We start from the raw sequence: 21,560 nt of genomic DNA on the forward strand, positions 1-21,560 counted from the left end.
ATATTAATATCCTTAGTAAGATAGATGAAGTAATAGGTCCACTGTATTTGAAACTGATAAAGACTAAACTGTATTATTTTGTTCAGTTTTGATCACTGTAGATCAAGAAAGTTGTGGACAACTGGAGAAAAGTTACAAAGAATTAATGAGAAAAACCTGCTGGAAAACATGACCCATCTAACAACTTGGATGAATTCAGGTTGTTCAAGAAGTTTTCAGAACTGTGTTCAAATATGCAAAGTGTATCTGAAAACATCAAGGAGAACACCGGTGTTTGCTCTGGATGGGACAACAAATAACAGCTCAGTTTGCAGGAAGGAAGATTTACATTAAGCATTAAAGAAAAAATAAAGCCAATATTTTCATGCTCAAATACTGAAGTAGATGTCCTGGACAGACTGTAGAATTTTTGTCACTCAAGGTTTAAGGATAGGTGCTGTGAGTAGTTTAGATGTTGTTGCTGGGCAAGAGAATGGACTAGATGAGTTTTATGTCAATTCTTTATGATTCTTAGATTTTGTATCTACTTTGCAGAATGAAGTCATCTGTGAGAAGAAGGTAAAGAGTAGTGGCAAGGTAACTTAACAGTTTTTATCTGAGTGATTGTCCTCTATTAATGTAGGTAGAGATTTGGGTTGTGATTTTAAAAGCAGAAGACCGGCAGTTTTAGATGTCAGCTGGAATCTAAGTTTGCAACAAAGAATACAGAAAAATTTAATCTCTCTAATGAGACATTGATGTTGAATAAGGTTTTTTTTTCTAATTATTCATTGTATTCCAGAGCTACTGGTATTTGTACCTACATGAATGTATTTGCTGCAGATCCATGGTGATATAAGAAATGTTAAGCGAAAGTTCTTTCTCAGGGAGGACTGATGTGATCTAGTCTCTTGATTTAAAGCCCTTCAGGTTATAGCTATCTTGAAATAATTTATTTCTAATGATTCTGCATTAGGTGATAGCTGCAGAGCATCACTTGTAAATGTGATTGCTAGCCACTGCGGTGGCTGTCTTGAGGCTGGTCTTGACTATGGTACTATATTTAAAACATTAAAGTATATTAAAAGAAATTTAAAGTATAGAGCTGCAATCAAGAAGCTCTTTGGCCATTAACACTATGCACATTAGTGAATAATACATTTTATTGCCTTTTAACTTTTTGTTTGGTTTTTCTTTTCCCCGCAGACTACAGCAGCTCATAGATGACAAAGTCTCAAGTTGAAAATAGTAAGGAGTTTGTTATCAGAAATTGCTTTTGATTAATTTATTTGCTTTTGATATTTTCTGCTTGTTACTGTATTTACTTCATTATTCATGACCTACATTTCAGATACTGTAGGAGTGGTTTGATAGCTATGATGATTTAAGGATATAAGCAAAACTGAAATTGTCTAAGGTAATCAGGGGTTGTAGATTTTAAAACCAATGGTGATGACTTTCCTGTGTAAGCATCGGAAATAGCTCCCAATTAGTCTGCTTTGTTTTCTTTTGTGTGTTGGGTGTATTCTATTTCAAATAGCATGTTTCATTGCCTTCTGTATTTTAGTTAAGGTATGTATTATGGTTGTGGTATAGTTTTGCTCTGTGTACTTGATGCATCTACTTGATGAAACATTCAGGGATGATTGTTGGAAGAAGGGTTTGCCGGAGTCAAGAAGACGCTCAATATGAATTATGCATCTTGCTCAACTTTATTAGTTTCTAACACTACTTATATAGAACCACTACACATGCATATTCGTAAAGCAGAAATAAAATTTGTTAGTAGTCTCTAAGCGCGCGGTTCTCTCACCCCTAATTATCATGACTAAAATAAGCATTCTATCCACATAGCTAATTGTGTTGCTGTGCTTCAGCCTTGTAGTTTGTTACTCCCTATTTTCCCATACGGGTCCCCATCTTTCTTGGCCCTGCACCTGCTTTCCCAGCAGCTGTAGCTTGTTACAGCCACGGCCTGTTGGCACAACATAATTACTTGGTCTCAGGATTCGAGAATAGCTCAAGGCTACCTTCTTGTTAACTTCTGCACAGCAACTTCAGTACAATTCTGATTACAGGCCTATTCTAATACCAGGCCTGGATTGTGCAGATCTTCAGAGATATTAAGGCCATGCTTCTGCAGCCATTCTTCTACAGATGATAAAGGGCCTGATCTAAAATCCAATATTGTGAGGAAAAATTTCCTATGCACTTAAAAGAAAATAGAGCTGGGGTCTAAAGAAGTTAGCATGGCCTTCATGAGCAGTTTTTATTCCAACAAGCTATTACAATTTTGCTCTTAACATTGTATAACACAGCCTTTGCATGTTTGTGATAGTAGGAAAGACTTAAGAGTATAGGGGCCGTCTCCAGAATGGAAGTTCACTTTATTCAAGCGCATGTTTTTCATTTCTGCTGTTTAACATCTTCCAAGGAAAGGTAACCATAAAAGGAAATCTGGATTAATCTGATTTTATTTCTTTGTGTATTTGGTACATGCTTTTTCTGCCTACAGTGAAGCAAATGCCCAAGTGGCTATATTTGGCTTACTTTATATTTTAATTTTCATAAATGTACAGGATGCATCTTGGAGAAGTACAGGAAGAAATATTTTTTAGAGAATTATGTATCTATCCATTTCCGTTGTATTTTCCAAAGTGAAAAAAATGGGCACTGTTCTCATGTCATATTCATTAGTTTTTAATTATTGCAGTAAAAACAACCACTGCCTGTCCTCTAGAGGTATTATTACTAGCACCTGTCCTGCTTCACTGGATTACTGATGTATAGGAAGGCTGATTTCAGTCTTCACTCCAGCAAAATTCATAGTCTCTTCTGCCCAACAAGCATCTACTCCTTTCAGGTAGCATCCATTTTTTTCCTCTCCTGTTATCCTTGTGAATGGGAAAAACTATTGTGTCAAAAACAATGAAGTAATTTGTTTCACAATTATTTTCCAAGTCTTTCCCCGAGATGCTATACTGTGCTCATTTTTAGCAACAGTTATATATATATAATTTTGCATAACTTTCTTGTTCAGCTGCTACTGTGTTCTCCCTTTCCTTGCACCAACCTTATTGAATAATTTCCTTGTATTTGAAGTTGATACTGTAATATTTTCAAAACAGGTAATGTCTGTATTTTTGCTCATTATTTAGAACGATGATCAAGACCTTTGGGTGGCAGGTAACCCATTTAATAATAGTAAACAAGAAAAGAGACACTTCTTTAGTTGCAGTAGGACTTCAAATCATGCCTTACATGATTTGAGTGTCTTGTCTGAGAACTTACCTAATCATGTTCCTTTTGGGATGTCTTCAATGTTTTTCCAGGGTTAAAGCTAGCAAGTTTTGGTGCACTAGTACTTACTTAATCCTGATTTGAATTAATATGTAAATGCTAACCTTGCATATAAGAAGAATTAGTTTCTCTGTAGAAAAGTAGGACACACTTAAAAGTAAACCTTGGTAAACCATACCAAGTTTTATTTCCCCTCATTATGTCCTGATTTTCTCTATGTCCACAATGCCTTTTCTTTAAGGTGGTGTTTTTTTAAAAAATTGCTTTCAGCAGCACTATTCTATCATTAGACCATGATACTGGTTCAGTATTCACTTAGCATCATCAAATTAATTAGAAATGCACCTTCACGAGTTTTTTAGTTTTGAAGAAACTATCTGACTTAGCTTTGGTCTGCGTTACATAACAGTTTCGGAGAATGCTAAACCAGGATGTACATGCCAGTGCACCTAGTTAGAAACCACACTTCCAGCTGTGCAGTCCTGGACAAATCTTTGTCCCAGTAACATGAAAACAGTTTAATTTCTCTTTGTTTTGAGTTAGTTATGCACATGACTTGGCATACATGAACTCTTTTTTTGCTTTTTAAAACTGAAAACAGCTCACCTATTGTTTGAGCAACAATTTCTAAATTGGGAGTTGCTTCCGACTGCTGATGGTCTCTCAGTTCATGGGACTGAGGTCTACGACACAGTCAGAAAGGACATTGGACATTGGCACGGAAGATTTCACTACACAAGTTGAGACCTATTGCCCTGTGCTACTTGCTAACACAGGCAGCACTTGTTTCTTTCTTTGAAGTGTTAGTACCTGAAGGAATTATTACTGTTGGATGTAAATAGTTTATGAAAAATGGTGGTGTCTTGTAATGAGAGATAAAAGGAAAACTGTACTTTAGGAAATGCCTGAATCAGAAGTTGTGTTAATTAATCATTTTTTGTTGGTGTTGTCCCCATCCCCGTCCCCCCCTCCCCATGCTGTTAAAGTTCACGTAGTGATGCTTAACTGATGTTATGCTTTGTTTCAAAGTATTATTCAAATATTTTCCTGTTTATCTTTGCAATAATCCTGGCTACTTTGAGAAAAAGGGTGTGACAGACAAGTCACTGGGGAAGAGGAGACTGGAATGCTGTGAGCTGAGACGAGGAAATTATTTCAGCTCTCAAATTCTTTGTGTTCCATAGTTGCAGACTCACAGGTTTGTAGATCAATTAATTTGCACCACATAGCTTCATCACTATCATCCCTTCATCACATTTAAATTATTAATTCCACCAATACATATTAAGCCAAAAGTCAATCATTTTAAGTACTTTAATGTAGGAAAGGAATTTCTGGTTTTGATGACTATATTTTTACAGTGCTTTGAAGTGATTTTGGCATGAAAGGTACTGTGGAAATGAAGATGGCATGTTTTCCTTGTGTTACTGCAGTGTCATCTCCAGTACACCTGCACTGACTTCATCAGGATTGTAGGATGGGAAACAAAATCCCTTGAAGATTAATGATGGAATTTATGTCATGACAAATGAAGTTTTATGAAAAGTAATTACTCTGCATGCTCAGTAATAGTTTTCCTAATGTACAAATACTATGGTTTTTTTTAACATAGTGAAATGACTCCATCTATTAGGTGCTTGAAAATGTTCCTTCTTACATGTAAGTTCAAAACAGAAGAAGGTTATTTTCAACTCAGTAGGAAGAACCAGAAAGCTCTACACTGTTTTTAGAAAAGAAAAAAATAAATATTCCGCCTTTACTGGTAGCATGTTATTCACAAAGCTCCAGGCTATTTTAGAATGTTGGAATATTACAGACTGCATAGTGAGCTTTAAAATAGAAAGTCAACCCAGCATTTATTGCAGGAGCATTCCATGCATTATTATAATAACAATTTGCTCTTCCCAGTCATTAAATCCATCAATCTATGGCAGTTGAGAGTTGCATTTATAATATGTAACACCTCTAAACCAGAAAGTACTTTTCTTGTTATGAATAGACAAGACTAATTTCAGTGGCCATGAATGTGGTCACATTTGGGGTGAAATGTGAAGATGTAACCAAATGAAGTAATGTTCCTTAAGTATCTTTAATATGAGAATAAAGATGATTCTAGCATGCATCAAAACTGCAGGAAGAATTTTGGTAGAAGTGATTTTACTTCTCAGGATACAATTTGCTGAAATCACAAAAAGCAGATGTTGTTCTGTTCTGTATGATAGGGTTTGCTTTAAATGCCAATGAAACAGGGATGTCAAAGAAAATGTAAACGTTATCTGCAGTAGATATATATCTGGCAGTCCTCAGTTCATTGGCTGCCCAGCTTGACCTAATGTAGCTTCTCATGTAACCTTGTGTTAGAAGAGTGAGAATGAAAATATATCTTTTTCATTCCCATTAATTTATAACAAATATGTAAAGTTTTGCTTGCAGTGATGGGTGATTCACTTGGTACTTCCATATTTCATAAGACAGATCTAAATATGTTTTCTTTGTACATAATCATTCTAGTACAGTTTATCATTGTTGAATTCCTATTGCATTTTCTGGTTTCTGAATTATGAAGATTTTTGCTAACAAGTACTTCAGAAATTAAGGTTCTAATCTCTTGTATCCCAGCTTTCACTCATATGTGCCCATATATTAATTATTTGTTTGAAGCATCAAGTCCTCCAAAAGTTTTGTCATTCAGCCTCTCCATTGCGTCCACTTGTTTGTTTATCCTCTGGACTGCAGCTTAAATCTGTGGATTCATATTGCCTCCACTTTTGCTGCAGTCCTTATTCATTCCATGAATATTTCCTGTTGTCAACCTTGCAGTTCTTCCATTAAAACAATCCTTAAAAAAAGCCCTTCCTGAATTTTGGGAAAGAAACTACTTAGCTACTTCAGGAAAATTAGTTTATTCAATCCACTTGTATTTTTGTAGAGTACTGATTTTTTTTATATATATAACAGTCCCCTCCCCCAGTCCAATTTTTGCATCCATCTGTTATTTTTAGTCCCTTGACTGCTCTGATCTTGTTCTCTTCTCAGTGATTCTTGCACCTGTGAGAAAGGAGATGTCACTAGTGACAGTGCTTTGTCTCCCAGGAAGCAAAATCTTTGCATCTCATTTTAATAAGCCTTCTGTTTGTCTTTGGCCTTTCCATATTGTTTCATAATAGATACATACTATGAGTATTACAAAACAGCAGGGAGTGGATGAAGGCTACATTGTATTATGAAGTGAAATTCAATGCTTGGACACATAGAAGGATTACATTATCTGTTAAAAAACATCAGGGTTTTTTTTTATTGGATGCCAGCTCTGATGATGTCTGATGCAAATTCCTGGGCTAATGAAGGTCTGATATTTTCTTTGTCTCCTGTGGTTTTCTTTATCAATAACGTATTTCTACTGTAGTTACTTTATTATATTTTATAAGAGATTACTGCAAAGAAAGTTTGAATTTTTGTTTTTTGAAGGGATTAATGTTTTTCTACCATCTTTTTCTGAGAAATGGATTTCTTCAGGTCCACCTTCTGAAAAGAGAAATGGTCTTTTTATTTTTAAAGACAGTAACATTTTGTTTAAGAAAGTATGATTTTTCAAATAGATGCTAAAAGCAGAATCCTTTCCTTCTGTTAATCACCTACTTGGGGTAAGACCCAAAAGTAAGGGTGAAGTAACATCACTTGCAACACTTCACCTCTACATAACGGTTTGAAGTTTCCTGTAGAGTTACTGCTTACTAGTTGTGTTGCAGGCCAGGCCCATTCCTTCCTACCCTCCCACACTGGGAGGTGCCGTAAACAACCATATCAAAACAATGGTCCCATTCTTACAGAGTTACAGCAGGATAACTAGGGAGACCGAGGTAATTAAGGATAATGCATGTGAGAAGCACTTTCAGTTAGAGCCTGGGAAAAGCAAAAAGTGTTCCTGGATAAGAAAAATAATATATTATCTTCACATAAATTTGGGTTTGCCTCACTAAAATTAACAAACCAGTTTTCGATCTGGAAGTTTAGGTGTATCCCCTGATTACCCATCTTTCCCACTGATAACATACTTGTGTCAAAAGTTTCAAAGGATTTAATTGGCTTCAGGTACATATCATGAGAAACCACTGTCTTTGAGCTAAAACTCTGTGACAGCTTTTGATCCTGCTCATGCTAACCAGAATGACTAAAACTCCATGAAATTCAGTGGTGTTAAGGCCCTGAGAACACGTTTAGGGTACCAATGTGCTTCTTGATTATGAATGTGGCTTTGTGTTTAGCTCCACTGAAGACTTGCATACTTTTCTTAACAGGATATTTATTCAAGTAGAATGTTACAGATCATCACATTTTGAGTGACAGCTTTTTTAATGTGATAGGACGTTTCCCTTAGAACTTCTTCTAAGACAAGTAGGATAGGAAGTTTCAAGTTGGTATAATTTTAATATAAATCTTATTACATATTTCATTGTATTCACTATCTTTATTCTGTAAGGTAAAAAAGTACATTATTTAAAAAATTACAGGTAAAATTACTTTCTTCTAAATAGCTTAGCCCTGTGAAATAATGTTGAGAAATGGATTAACTTTCTGTTTATTTTCACAGTTGTCAAAATCTCTGATACAAATTAAGAAATAATCATGTTTCTTAAGATTCTGTAGCCAATCCTGTAATTCAGTGAAGGAAATCATTATCAAAAATAAAATCATTCTGTTTATCAGTTGCACAAAAATTTAGAAGGTGGTTAACAAGTCTTTCTTCTTGTATTTAATAATGCAGACAGTAAAAAGTTTTTGAGAATTGAAAGGGGAAATCAGCCTGAGACACTCACATGCTGAAATCTTGAACACAATAAATCATATCACCAGAATAGACTATTACCTTTCTAATTTGACAAGGTTAGGTAGAATTTAGTGTTGAAGCTCCTGATTATGGCTGCAAAAGTCAGGTAATCTGCCTTAAGTGGAAACTGCCGAAGAGATTTAAAGAAAAGGTGCCATATCTATGTAATCATACAAAATGTAATTATGTGTAGTTTCAAATTAATGGCCTTAAAATAATTGCTGATACCAATAGAAGCAGAACTAAGTCAATCATTTGTGAACAGCAGAATTTATTCATAGATTGTTTTTTTAATGGGAAGTATGATAGACCAGTAAAAAGTTATCTTTGACCTAGGGTCAAAAAAATATGAAAAAAAAAATTAATAATTTGCTATATCTGATGTTCTGCATTTGAAAAAAAAAGACAACTATCTTTCAACATTCAAAGGAAGAGCCTACTTTATAGTCAGTGTACATCTTGTAATTTCTAGGCAGAGGAAAAATACCAGTGCAGTTTACAATAGTACTAAACCAAAGTGGCAAAAGATCAACCTGGTATCAGTCTTGATTGTGAAAAGAATACTGTAACTTCTCAATATCACTTTCTCTTTTGGAAAAATATGGGATGATGAAATACTGTGATTGTGGGAGGGAACACAGTGTTCTTTGAGGGACAGGCTGAAATGCTTTGTGTTAATACTTTTTGCTGTAGAAGAGAAACACCAGCTGGTTTAACCTGAGCAGTTTTATGAATTAGTTGGCAAGCTGTATGAGAAAACTAAACCATACACTTTATGATTGGTTGATGAAAAAGTATATGTTTACCTTACTAGATTTTGTATTTATTAAGTAAATGGATCCACCATTTAATAGCAGATACAACATAAAATTCGGTAAATACCATGTTTTAAACTGAAGCAGTGGAAAAACTAGGGACTTTGGATGTGTTTACAATACAAATCTTACAGATAAGATACGCAGCCAAGCAAAAGGAGACCCAAAATTAATCAGATACACTTTTCTGTTACTGCTACCCAACGTGCCCTATTTATGCAGGCATATTTGTAAAAATTAGTATCATTTGTTATTTAATTTCTTTTGATTTATTCTGGCCATAGAACACCATCCTTTCAGTATTATTCCTTTCATTATAATTGCATCATTATCAATTATAGTCGCAAGCTAAATTGTACTGATTTGAACAACAGCAGACTGTTTTTCTAAGTGCTCTTCTGTGGCTTCAGAACACCTGTTCTCCATTCCATTCCTCCCCAAGTATCACCTCCATAGTGTCTTCTTCATCCTTATTCATAAAGAGGCAAATATGGTATATTGCATAAATAGCAGAAAACCTATACCACCAGTGAGAAAGTTATTGTAAAAATTAGATGTGATGCAAATAATGCTGATCTCTGCCTCCACAATACTGAAAAATGTCCACCTTGAGCTTCACTGCATAATTTTGATGGTCTACAGTTGGAATGATAACCAACTTCTGTGATAACATCTGTGCTTTGCTTGCTTAGATTTGTTTGCTTATTTGTTTCTGTAGCATCTGCAGGGGTATGTGGTATGTTATACCTAGGAGTGAGATCATTTGACACATTGAAGAGAGGCAGATTGTTAAAGACTGAGAGCCTTTGAGAGGTTCAATTTGCTTATTTTAATCATGTTAGGCTCTGTGCTGTGTATTCTAAATAGTGATATTTACAGGGAATTATGTTAGTTATTTGCACCACATAAGGGAATGTCAGTTTACATTTGTGCCTGAGGTCTATATGTGATAAAGAGGAGTTAATTACTAGGATTATAGCAATAAACTGTGACAATAAGATTGCTTTTTGCCTTTGTCCACCTGAGAATTGCATCAAATATCTGACTTACACATATTGAGATGGCTTTAGCTATCAGTGAATTATGCTTTCATTTGGGAGAAAGAAAATGAAAATGGAAAGTCTGTAAGTAAGTCACCTCCCATTTTTAAAATATTTACCATTTGTATTTGCTGTTTGCTAAATATAGCCCTTTGGAACAGCAGTTGTTGCACAGAAACCAATACTGGCCTTTTATTTCATAGCTACTGAGAAGTTCCAGGCTAACTTGTTTCCTCCAAACCAGCAAAGCAAATGGAGGGGACCATAAACTTGCTGAAGAACCTTCTCTGCATGTGGACTATTCTGAAACTGTCATTGGTTTTCCGTCCATAATACTTCACATCCCCAGTTCTTACACAATGTTATATTACCTTTTTCCTTTCTCTGCCCTGTTTTTCACGTCTCCTGCAGCTACTAATGCAGTGCCTGCATGTGTCATTTATTGGTGCATGATTTGTTATTATGTCCCAGTCGAGCAGGATTGAGACTTGATGCATGGCTGTCCCAGTCAGGGATCAGGATGTGGCTTTGTAAAGCCAGTATGTGTAATTGTGCTTTCAGAGTGGTTAATCAGAGCTTGCGGTCAGCATTGGAAATGCAATAGATGCATTCTGGTATGAAGAAATAGGGTTATGTATGAGAACAGTGACTGTCAAGCTGCTAGAGCCTGGACCATTTACTTTGAACATTCAGGATACATTTCTCTCATAAATTGTTAGTCATTGCTATTCAGTCTACATGTACATACATACATACAGCATCCAACATATGTGTACACATGTATTCAGTCTCATGAGAACTAATGCTGGGGTTTTGCGAGATCTCTTTTTACATCTGCAGAATATCTTGGGTAATATTTTTAAGCCAGTTTGTAAGAAAATTACTGACTGGCACAAGGAGGAATTAATCTTTTGTAGGACCCTCTTACAGTCTCTTTTGTGAGTGAAAATATATATTTCGGGTGTTCTGAGACAAAAAAATCTTAACATTTTCAACCTATGGCTGTAAACATTAACCTCTGAAAATAATATTTAACAATATTTATGGGATATATTATGTTCAGTTCCAAAGATCAAGGGAAATTGCATCTAAATGCTCTTAGTGATACTTAGGATGATGTGAGATATCCTGGACTACCCATCTGAAAAGCAGATGGTTTGTTTAATGAAATCTGTGGGAGCTTCTGAGTAGAGGATCTAAACTGAAGGTTTGTAGATTCTTCGGCTACTGATTTCTAAATCAGTTCCCTCTCAGATTTCTCACAGCGCTTACTTAATTCTCCTACAGACATTTCCATGAAAAAATACCTGGTATGTAGCATTAAGCAAGAAACCTGTAATAAGCTTTTAACTATTATGGAATCGATGTGTAGGTAATAAAGTTGTGAGGAAGGTTCACCTGTCTGTATCCTGAAAAGAGTGTTGCATTCATTAGAAGTACTTTTATCCTCCACCATTCTAAAACATGGCTAATGCTTCCCTCTTACATTTCTGTTCATGCTGTTTTTAAACAAAGTCAGTCAGTCTGATTTGGCTCTGCAGTGTAAATGCACTTTGTTGTTTATTGCTCTGTAGTACTCCCATATTTCAGACTTAAGGAATTTATTTGCTCAACATCACTTCTGGTTTAGTAAATTCTGTTGATAATCCTTGTAGATTTCTTGTCATTGGACAAGATGACACATTGTCATCAGAGGCAGCAAATACTGTAATCTCTATAGATGACATACATGTTTTTAAGACATTTAAAAAATTACAGCAAATATTTCCAGAATCAATTGCCTGGACAAAGGCACTTCTTTTTCTTTTTTTTTTTTCTTTTTTTTTTTTTTCAAAGAAGATAGACAAATAAAATGGGATAGTTTTAACAAGTGTAGATGACTTGCTGAAGTAAGGCTTTAGGATAAGTGAAAAACTATTAACTTTTTACAAATTGTTTGTAAAATCCCTGATCAATTAATTTGAAACTTTCCAAAAAGCTCATCTTCAGCATGTCCTGCTGCTCAGGAATGAAAGCGCATCAGCAGTGACTTTGAAATGCAATATAAAGTTTAGACTATGATGACTATACTACCACCGTGGTATTTGGGAACTAAAGAATATTGTTTGGGGCAAACAGAGAATTAAAGGGTAAAGTTCTTAAATTATGAGTGTCCTTGCTTTTTTTGTTTTCTTGGATTGTTTCTGTTTAATATTTTCATTTTTGATAGTGTTAGAGGAGTCAGAGAGTGCTGATAAAAGAACTTGCTTACAAAATTTGACAGCAAAAGTGACTGGCAAACTTTTAAGATTTGATGGGTTAAAATGATAAAAATGAGGTATGTAAAAGCTGGTTATGACTATGTGTTACACTCATGAAAAAGACAACAGTTAGCCTGCTATGGATCAGATAAAACATTCTCTACAACAATAGGGAATAATTACTGTACAAATGAAAGGCACTTATGAGCTGTAATCTAGGCCACTCTAAGCAAGGCTGATCTCTCGTATTTAAGGAAATAGGAGAAAATTCAGATATTTCTAACAATTAAGGAAATGAAGTTTCATGGCAGCTTTCTAATAGTAGAAGTGGCAGTGAGCAAGCTGTCTCTTTTGAAAGCAGAGCTTGGCAAATACATGAGAGAATATATATTAATGCTGAATACAAAATCATGCTTTTAAAAGAGCATCACCACTTCTTTATGCCTGGACTGTAGTTTTGGTCTCTGCAAGGCTATCATTGTTCTGTAGGTGTCCATGAGATTTAGCTAGCCATTTTCAGTGCTGAAGGTTTATTCTTCATAAGCAGTTATTGATTGTAAATTGGTAGAACTGAACAGGAATCCATGCATTTATATCTCTAAGACTTGTACAAGTACAAAAGAAATCTCTTTCAAAGAACACATCTGAACTGGGGACAAAAGCAGTTTCAAAGTTGTTGTATGAGAAATTTAAATAACTAACAAAAATATCTTTGAATTTCCCTGTAATAACTTTGAAAGATTCTGTCTTTGTCATGCATGCCAATAGGAGAAGCATTCCACAAGTCCCATGGAGTCCATTAGTCTGTCAAAATGATACTATCCTATTTTATTGCTAATTACTCTTTTTTGTTACAGAGTAGCAAAGACACTTTGCACATGGTTTTAAAGTGATTTACTCTTCCTTATAATTCAATGGTGTGATTAAAATATGCTTTCTGTTATATCACTGTTTCTTTTAAAGAATGGCATTTATGTTGGGAGGAGAAGCAGCTCATAAAATAATGACAAACAGCTTTGATAGGATTGTCCCTTTAGTGAATTCCTATGATAACAAAAGGCCAATAACTTTCCTTTGTTCAGAAGTCACATAGTAAAAATGCCGTCTACATTTGACTAGTATACTGCAAGTTATTTGAGACCTTATACAAATGCTTGCAAGATACAGACTTTATTATCATTCTTATTGAAAACACAGCTTACCAAGGGAACACCAGCAAACTTCTTGGCATTCTCAGCTGGTTTACATGGATAGGTGTTTTCCTGCTAATGACTTATTTTCCTGTATTTGGAACTAGTTCACAAATAATCAAGGTGAATTGTAGAGGACTGTATGAAAAGTTTATTTGTAAAACGTTTGTGAAATGTTAAAAAGAAAAAAGGGTGGGGAATTGTAGAGTAATGAAGCTGGGTTAATTAGCATTGATAATATACAGCTGTGGGCTGGCTTCAGGGGTGGCGGGTTGGCCGATGTAGATAAGGTGCAGGTGTGGCTGGTTAAGTGGTTGAGAGCCAATGAAGAGGGAGCAGCCGAGGAAGAAGCAGAGAGGAGAGAGTGGGTCCTGGATGAGGCAAGACCAGGAGAAGGCAGCAGAGAGACTGGTATGAAGAGTGTGTTGGTATGAGATGGTAAAGGACCTTATTGCAGCTTGGTAGTTTGGAGAGTGCTGCAACAGTGAATGAAGGTATCTGTTAGGTAAGTGTACTCTTTGAGATTTATTTTTACATTTATACATTCTTATTATTCTGCATGTGCTATGTACGGGCATTTCACTTCTTCCTCACCCTTCCCCTTTTGCAGTAAGGCACTATGCTTAATTTCAGACAAGTTATTAGTAGAAAAGTTGATTTTTTTTCATGCTTCCACAGAAATCCTATTAAAGATATCTGTACTTGGTTTTTAGACTACAGTTTCCAGACATTGATAACCTTTGATTTAGTTACACTGTAGTGGAGACAATCTACAAAGTTTTAGTTGATGTGATGTTTGTTGACACGTACTACTAAAGCAGGAGCTGGCACTGCAGTGGAAGGAGGTATGTCAGAGTTTCCTCACTCACCAAGTGACTGGAAGACATTCTGCCAGTTAAGTAGGCCACAAAGAAAAGATGAATGGGTGTCCAAGGAAAGAACTGATCCTGGTTTGGAAGACTATTCCTATATCAATAATTTCCTGTGAGGCCTTGAGCACACCACTCAGGGTGACATTTGTGAATACTTGTAATACTTACTAAGGTCCTAAATCACTGTTCTGAGTGGAATTGAACAGGTCCCTCGCTGGAGAAACCTAGATGGGGACAAGAAGCTAGCACATGCTTGTTTTCTGTTGCTTTGCTCATGATTCATGTGGTCCTCAACAGATTTGACTACTTGCCTTATTTAGCCCTCCAAGAGTAGCTCTGCAGGCCTTGTGGGCTGCTAGAGGTCCAAGTCCTCATGTTCTTACCACTTCTCCACATTTTCAGGCCACATCTTCCAGACAGCTCTGTAGAAGTCTGTGCCTAGTAGTCCACAAAGTACTTATTTTTAACCTGCATCTGTGAGTAGCTATAGTGCTGACACAAAGTAGTACCTGATGTGTGATTAACGTTTGGGTGGACTGAGCCTAGACACAGGTCTCTACTGCGGGGAAAGCTTAGAGGCAATAATATACAGATACTGGGCTGAAGCTGGGCATCTTCACATAAAATGACAAAAGTAGAGTTCGGGAAACTGAAGGATGTATTGTGTCTACAAAGACAAGAACTGAACTTAACCTGCCAATTCTGGGATAAGTTGCACGAGATACTCAACAAGGAGCTGAACTTGAACTTCTGACAGCCCAAATCCCTGTGCTTTTGTGATACCAATGAAACCAAGGACATAAGGGAAGGACCCTCACTGCTAAACCACCAGAATGCACATTGTCATCTTTTTCGTTGTCAGAGGGATCGGCTAGTCTGGGGCAAGTCTGCGGTCTGCCAGGAGCCTAGATTTAATGCATTTCCTCAAACATCAGTTATGGCATCCCAAATGCAATCCTATTCAAGAGAGAGGACCATGGCAACTGTCTTATGCAGCAGGTAAGTGTAGGCCAGTCAGGAAAGTCCAAGGAGATTAGAGTACGCCACTGTTAAGTCCAGTCTAACTAAGGAATTAATGTCAGATCACCTGCCAAAATGTACTGGTTTCAACTAATAAATCTGGTTTTGGGAAGAGCATCTGAGGTAGCAGAAAGTTCTCAATCTGTTCAACATTCATAGCTATGCTGTAAAGATGCAGGAAGGACCAGCCAGTGTGGTGTCTCACACAGGAAGATAGAAGCTCCTTGTTTTCAGCTAAATATATAGATGAGCTGAAATAACTTCTGTTACGAGATCCAGGAAAAAAAGACAATCAATATGTTGAGAACCAGCTGTTGCTGGTGAACCACAAAGAGCCTCAGGTACTCCTGGAAATTCTGTAGCTAAATGCATGTAGTTGAAGCACCAGTGTAGAGAAGAATATAGTGGCTGTTGGAAGCAACAATATGGATTATCAAACCTGGCCATGTTTAAGGTACCATCATACTGATGTGCTACAGTAGAGGCAAGCTTCCACGTACTCAGGGGTGCTAGCTGGTCATGCTTCCTAGCCAAATGGTATAAACAAACATGAATAGCAACAGCATCAGAAAGAAGGTAGGTGTTGACCTCTCTTGCCATGATCTCTTACAATAATTAAATTACTTGATATTTTAAAACCCTTAAGGATTTTGAAAAGAAGTATTTCTCAAAGTGGAAATGGATTTAGACAGAATGAATTGAAAACTGCCTTTCTGAAATGCTGAAGAGGATGAAATCTTACAAATTGTTTTAGTGAAGTCTCCTGTGAGGTGTAGATGTTAATGTAAAATTTATTATAGGAAAGATGGACATGAATTTGGAAATAGCAAATTTGGAAATCTGAAAGTACTTGGAAGGATAGTAAAATTTCTGTTTCACAAATAAAATTGTGAGCTATAAAAAATGAGTTTCATAAAAAATTAAAGAACAATGATTGGATACAAGTACAGACATTTTTCATTAAAATATAAAGGAGTTCACAACACAAATCAGTGGTATCATCAAGCAAAAGGGTTATTGTGTCCTCCTTTTAATAAAAGAAACAAATACATAAACCTACTTTTCTCCACATATTTCCAAGCCTTGCAGAATCACTGTTACTGACCAATAGGACAAAGCTCCAGTAAGCCTGCAGCATTGAAGTCTTGGTTGGATTTCTTGATAGATATATGAAGCTTGACCGGGGTCATTTGTGGCTCCAGAAATAACCTAATTACACTGAGATAGATGGCTTAAGTTGGTATAAGCTAGCATTGCCAAAACAAAGCTGTCCTTCCTGCCCTCCCAATTCATGGCTGTTACCCAGCCCCTTGTCTGTCCTAGCACAGGTATTCATGTGGTCCGTGAATGCTACCAGCAGTGAACTAACGTTACTTTTTGCCTGTGCTGGTTTTGCCAAGTGCTTTGCTTTGTGGCTGGGAAAGCACTTGCACCAGGTCAAAGAAAATGTTGCAGAGGTGGGAACAATGACAAGGTAAGACTGTATGTTTAGCAGCATTGCTGACTTATTTGGCTCAAGACATACATAAAGTTGTGGCCTGCATTTCCAGATGGGCACCCAACCACAAAAAATAAGCAGCAATGAGAAGATGACAGTTGCCTAGGATGAAAAACGTTGTTCTGTTCAGTAGCATGAAGACAACCTGTATCTCAAAGGGGTTTGACATGACTGGAATGGAGAAATCTCATGGTTTTGAGTGGAGAGGCTGGGACAGTAAGCTTAAACATACAGCATTATGCCGGCATTATCAAATAGACCTAGACCTTGCCTAGTTGCCCTTATAGGATGCAAAAAATAAGCTTTAAGGACTGAATAACTTGAATAAACCAGAGTATATTACAGATGCTATCTCCTATTTACAAGGATTACAAAAAGAATGAATTATGTGATTTTTACATATCACCAAGAAATTAACTACCTGATTTTCATGTGACAACAAGAAATAAAAACACCTTTGTGTTTGCCAAGGTAGTGAGTATCAAGGCATGCTGACCTGGGTCTTTCAGGGTGGAAACGAATATGAGTGGGTTCCTGATATGTGATAAACTTGATGACAATGGTGGGCTGTGTAATCCTCTGCTAAGTAAGAAAGAAAAGAACTTGTCAATGCAGAGAAGCAATTGCCAGACAGGACTGAATGAGATTAATTTGAGACATGCTTAGTAACAAAGGCACAGGGGAAAGGTGAAGTGCATTGTACACGTGGAACTTGAGATATTATAACAGCTTCATCATACTTACTAACTTGTTTCATTAATCTCTTATTTGTTAAAACTGTTGCCCTCAAAATTTCTTGGACTGGCTTTACAGAGCAAGGTGAATGAGGTAAGGAAGAGAAACACTGGAAGAAATCCTGTTGTGTAAATTAACCACAGTAGTGTATTCTGAATCTGTTTCAGAATGAATCCTATAATCAGTGTGAGCACATACAGAATGAAAGTGCTTTTTGTAGCATTGTCCAATTATTTGTGTTTGCAGAGCACTGAATATAATGTTAACAATTGGCTGAAACAGGAAAAGTGACAGTTGTTAGGTTTTCATGTGGCTTCTGAGATCTGTGGTCATTGGGAATTCCAGTACCTTTGTGTGAGGCACCATCTACATTTCAGAAAATTATAATGCTATTACCTAATTGATTGTTAAATGTGAAGAGCAAGCACAGGCAAGAACTTCTGAGGCATATTTTCAACTAACTACAAAGAGTGAAAGCAAGGAACTGCTTGAACAGGATTTTCTGAAGGGAATATAATTCAAGATCTCCCAAGTTTTCAGAGCAAAATTTGAAAACCTGAAAGGAAAACACATCGTGGTACAATCTGAAGATCTTACAAAGGAACTGTATATAGTTGCCCAAAAGAAAAAATTCCAAGTATCCAGAAGTTGTGTACTGTGATTATTGAGATGAAATTGCTCCCTATGATGCTATTATCCCAAATCTGGGTTCTTCAGTTTATTATTGTGTGTCTGTGCAGTGATGGGCACTAGGTGGTAAATCCACAAAGCCAGCACACTTTTAACACATGGGAAAACATTTTATACACTTTGAACAATTGTTTACAATTACATTTAGTCACACTTAAGTCTCACTGGTTCTTATGAGTCTTGTCTTCATTTAAAGGTACACTGTTCTTTCTTTTCACCGCACCTGTTCTGTGGGGAGGGGGTTTTGTTAGTAGGGGGCTCTCTTTACTCTGGGGTGGATCTTTTGGTATGCTAATTAGGATAGTTCATGTATGGTTCCAGTAATTTTCTATTTAGTCTCATTAACCACTTGGTTCTCCTGGAGTTTTATCATGTTGTGCCCCAGCTTGACATATTTGTGGCATCTATTCCTTCTCCCAAGGCCATGTTTTGTTAATTGTTTGTAAGGATTTAACTAACATCCTCAGTTTTTCAAATGCTTTCTTGATTTCCACTATATATATTTACTTTTCTGGTTTTTTCATTTTTTATGTAAATAATTCTTATAACAATGGTGTTCTGTAAAATGTAGTGTTCATATTTTACTATTCCTAGGAAACTGGTGGAAGCTATGTTACACTCGCGAACAACTTCATTTCCATCAGATTTAGACAGACAGAAATTTTCTGTGACAGTGAATGATTTGGATTTATTGGTCTGGTTTCTCTAATGCGTTCTTACCCCTTCTGACAATAAGACTTGGAAAACTATCACTGGAAGAAGAGGATTCTCCATTCTCAAGGTGTGCTACTGATTATTTATTACAGTTTGTGTTTATGCTCTTCTGAACAGACACACCCAATCTCTTGTGAAGGACTCGGGGAAATGAGTCTGACTTGTGGGTTTCTGTGTTAGAAATGTTCTTTCAGAATTGCCACCAGAATACATTTACAGCAGTGAGCCATTCCTCACTTCCTCATTTTCCTCCTTATTTTTTAACTATTTATTAGAAAATGGTAAAGTTCTTGAAGGTTATGCTTAGTCTGATGCCTTCTGGATACTATGACACTATGACAACAGGGTGGGGAAGCATTTCTGTGCTTTTTGAATACATTAAGTGCATCCTGCAGATTTTCATGGTTAAGGTCTTTAGAAAAACAGCACAATGCACAAGGAGCTGCTACAGAAACAACATATTGTTTCTACAGAAGGGGCATCAACTACTGCTTTTTATTTTTCACAGCCATGGTGTGTTATAGTAGTACTGTATACATACCACACACTCCTTGTCATTTTTAAATTAAATGTTTATATATTAAAAACCTTTAAGTATGTCAACATTTATTTAAATGGTAAGTGGCCTACCACATCCACATCAGCCGTCCACAAAGCCAACATTTTAATATGCTACTCTCAGGAGAGTTAGCAGTGAAATTTCTGCTTCAAGACACTGCTGCCATCTGCACACAATGAAATGACATACTGTTGATCACCACTGACCAGCCCGGATATTTGCAGGTCATTTGTGATAGAGGAGGAAGGCAGTTTCATCACCAGAGTGAAAAATGAAAGAGATAAAATGTAATCTTGATGGCTAATCTTGTTAAGAGGGGAACTGGAAAGTATTTAAACATCCTGCTTGATACTAATATGCCGTTCTATAGGATTAGAGCAAAGATTAATACTCGGTATCTGTAGACAAAGCTTCCTCTGTACAATCACAAGCTTCTCTTGAGTCTTACGAGACTTGCTTTTTTGCAGGTGGTACCTCCCCCTCACCCCCTTGATTATCAGAGCAAAACCATATGCTTTTAGGAAAAAAATGGGATTTTTTAGAAGAATGCCTAACAACATTTTTACTCTATTATTTAATTTCAAATACAAATTTTTATTTTCTTTTAGAAGTTGATGTAGTTAGTAACTTTCTTGAAAGTCAAAAGACGTCTGGAAGTTTTTTCTATCAGTTGTAATGAAGGCAAAGTACCTTTTTTAGGGAACCAAATCTTCAGGTTCTTGCTTGGCGCCAAGTTCTCTTTTTACATATGAGCAGAGGGAGAGAATGGCTCAAGAGTTCTCCTTGCCTTGGGCAGATCATGAAAATGCCAAGTAGAATTTTAGCCTTTTCTTGGATGGGGCTGGAAAGGGCTACTTGCATTCCTGCTCTTTCCAGTGGAATGATACAGATCTTCACTGTACTGTAAACTGTTTAACAGATTCACTCTGTTATCGTGGGACTATCTCAGTATTTGATCTATGCTGTTAAAGAATTAGTGAATATGTAGAACTGACATTGTTTTTAAGTACAATTCTTCATTCCTTACTAGCATAATGGATGATTTCATGATTCAGTTGAAGTCTGAACAGGAGAACATGGACTTTAGATAGTAGAATGCATCTGTCAGACATGTAATTAGACTATATAGTTAAAACATTTTAGCAGCAACAGCAAAAATCTGTTAGTTTTTTTCAATCTGCTAGTTTTTGTGTCCTAATAATGGAAGTAATTTTCACATTTTAACTCATTTCTTAAATTCCTTGGTGTAAAATTGAGAGCTACAGATTCATGAGAATAAAAATACCTGCAGAATGATGCTACCAGTAGTAAGTACGACGTTCTGTTACAGAAATCTGATAAAATGAACCTTGAAATACACACTTCATATTGGGATCAGATTTTCAGAAGAACAGCTGTGCAATTTATTCATTTGAATTTGAGAAGAACACAAATATCTATTCAATAATGTTTTGATTATTGACACAACACTACAAGGTCTAATTCAGTGGAAACCAATTTATGTGTTTGACTCATGTACTCTATACTTAATAGACTATTTTTTCTTCACTGGATTAAGGCCTGTTGTTACAAACAGAGCAGTCGGAAGGGAGAGTCTTTGGAGAGTCAAGTTGTTAGGTAGGAGAGTAAGAGATTCTTGCAGCAAGAATATGAAGAATGAAGTGAGAGCTCTAGAAGAAAATAGGGATGTTGTTTTGAGTTTACAACAGATGTAATTGATGTCTTGTCAATATCCAGCACAGCTATAAGCTTTATAAGTGGAAATTACTAGGATACTGAAAATCAGAAAAAAGTCTGGAAGAGGAGATCACAATGTTAAATGAAACTACATTATATGAGAAAACACTGTATGTTTGACAAGTTAATGGAAGAATAATTTAATTATAGATGTTACAGTTTTTGTCTTGCATTTATAGCTGAAGCATTTTCTCCTCCTCTTCCTCATATTTTCTTCTATTCTATGCTCCTTCCTGCTTTGCTTTGCCTTTTTCTTCCTATTGAACATTTAAATTATTTTCTAATCTGTGACTGCTGTAATTTTATGGTATAATGTGCTTAACAGACCATTTTGTTAATATAT

The sequence above is a fragment of the Falco peregrinus genome, chromosome Z (assembly GCF_023634155.1).
Source record: "Falco peregrinus isolate bFalPer1 chromosome Z, bFalPer1.pri, whole genome shotgun sequence".
Taxonomy (NCBI): domain Eukaryota; kingdom Metazoa; phylum Chordata; class Aves; order Falconiformes; family Falconidae; genus Falco; species Falco peregrinus.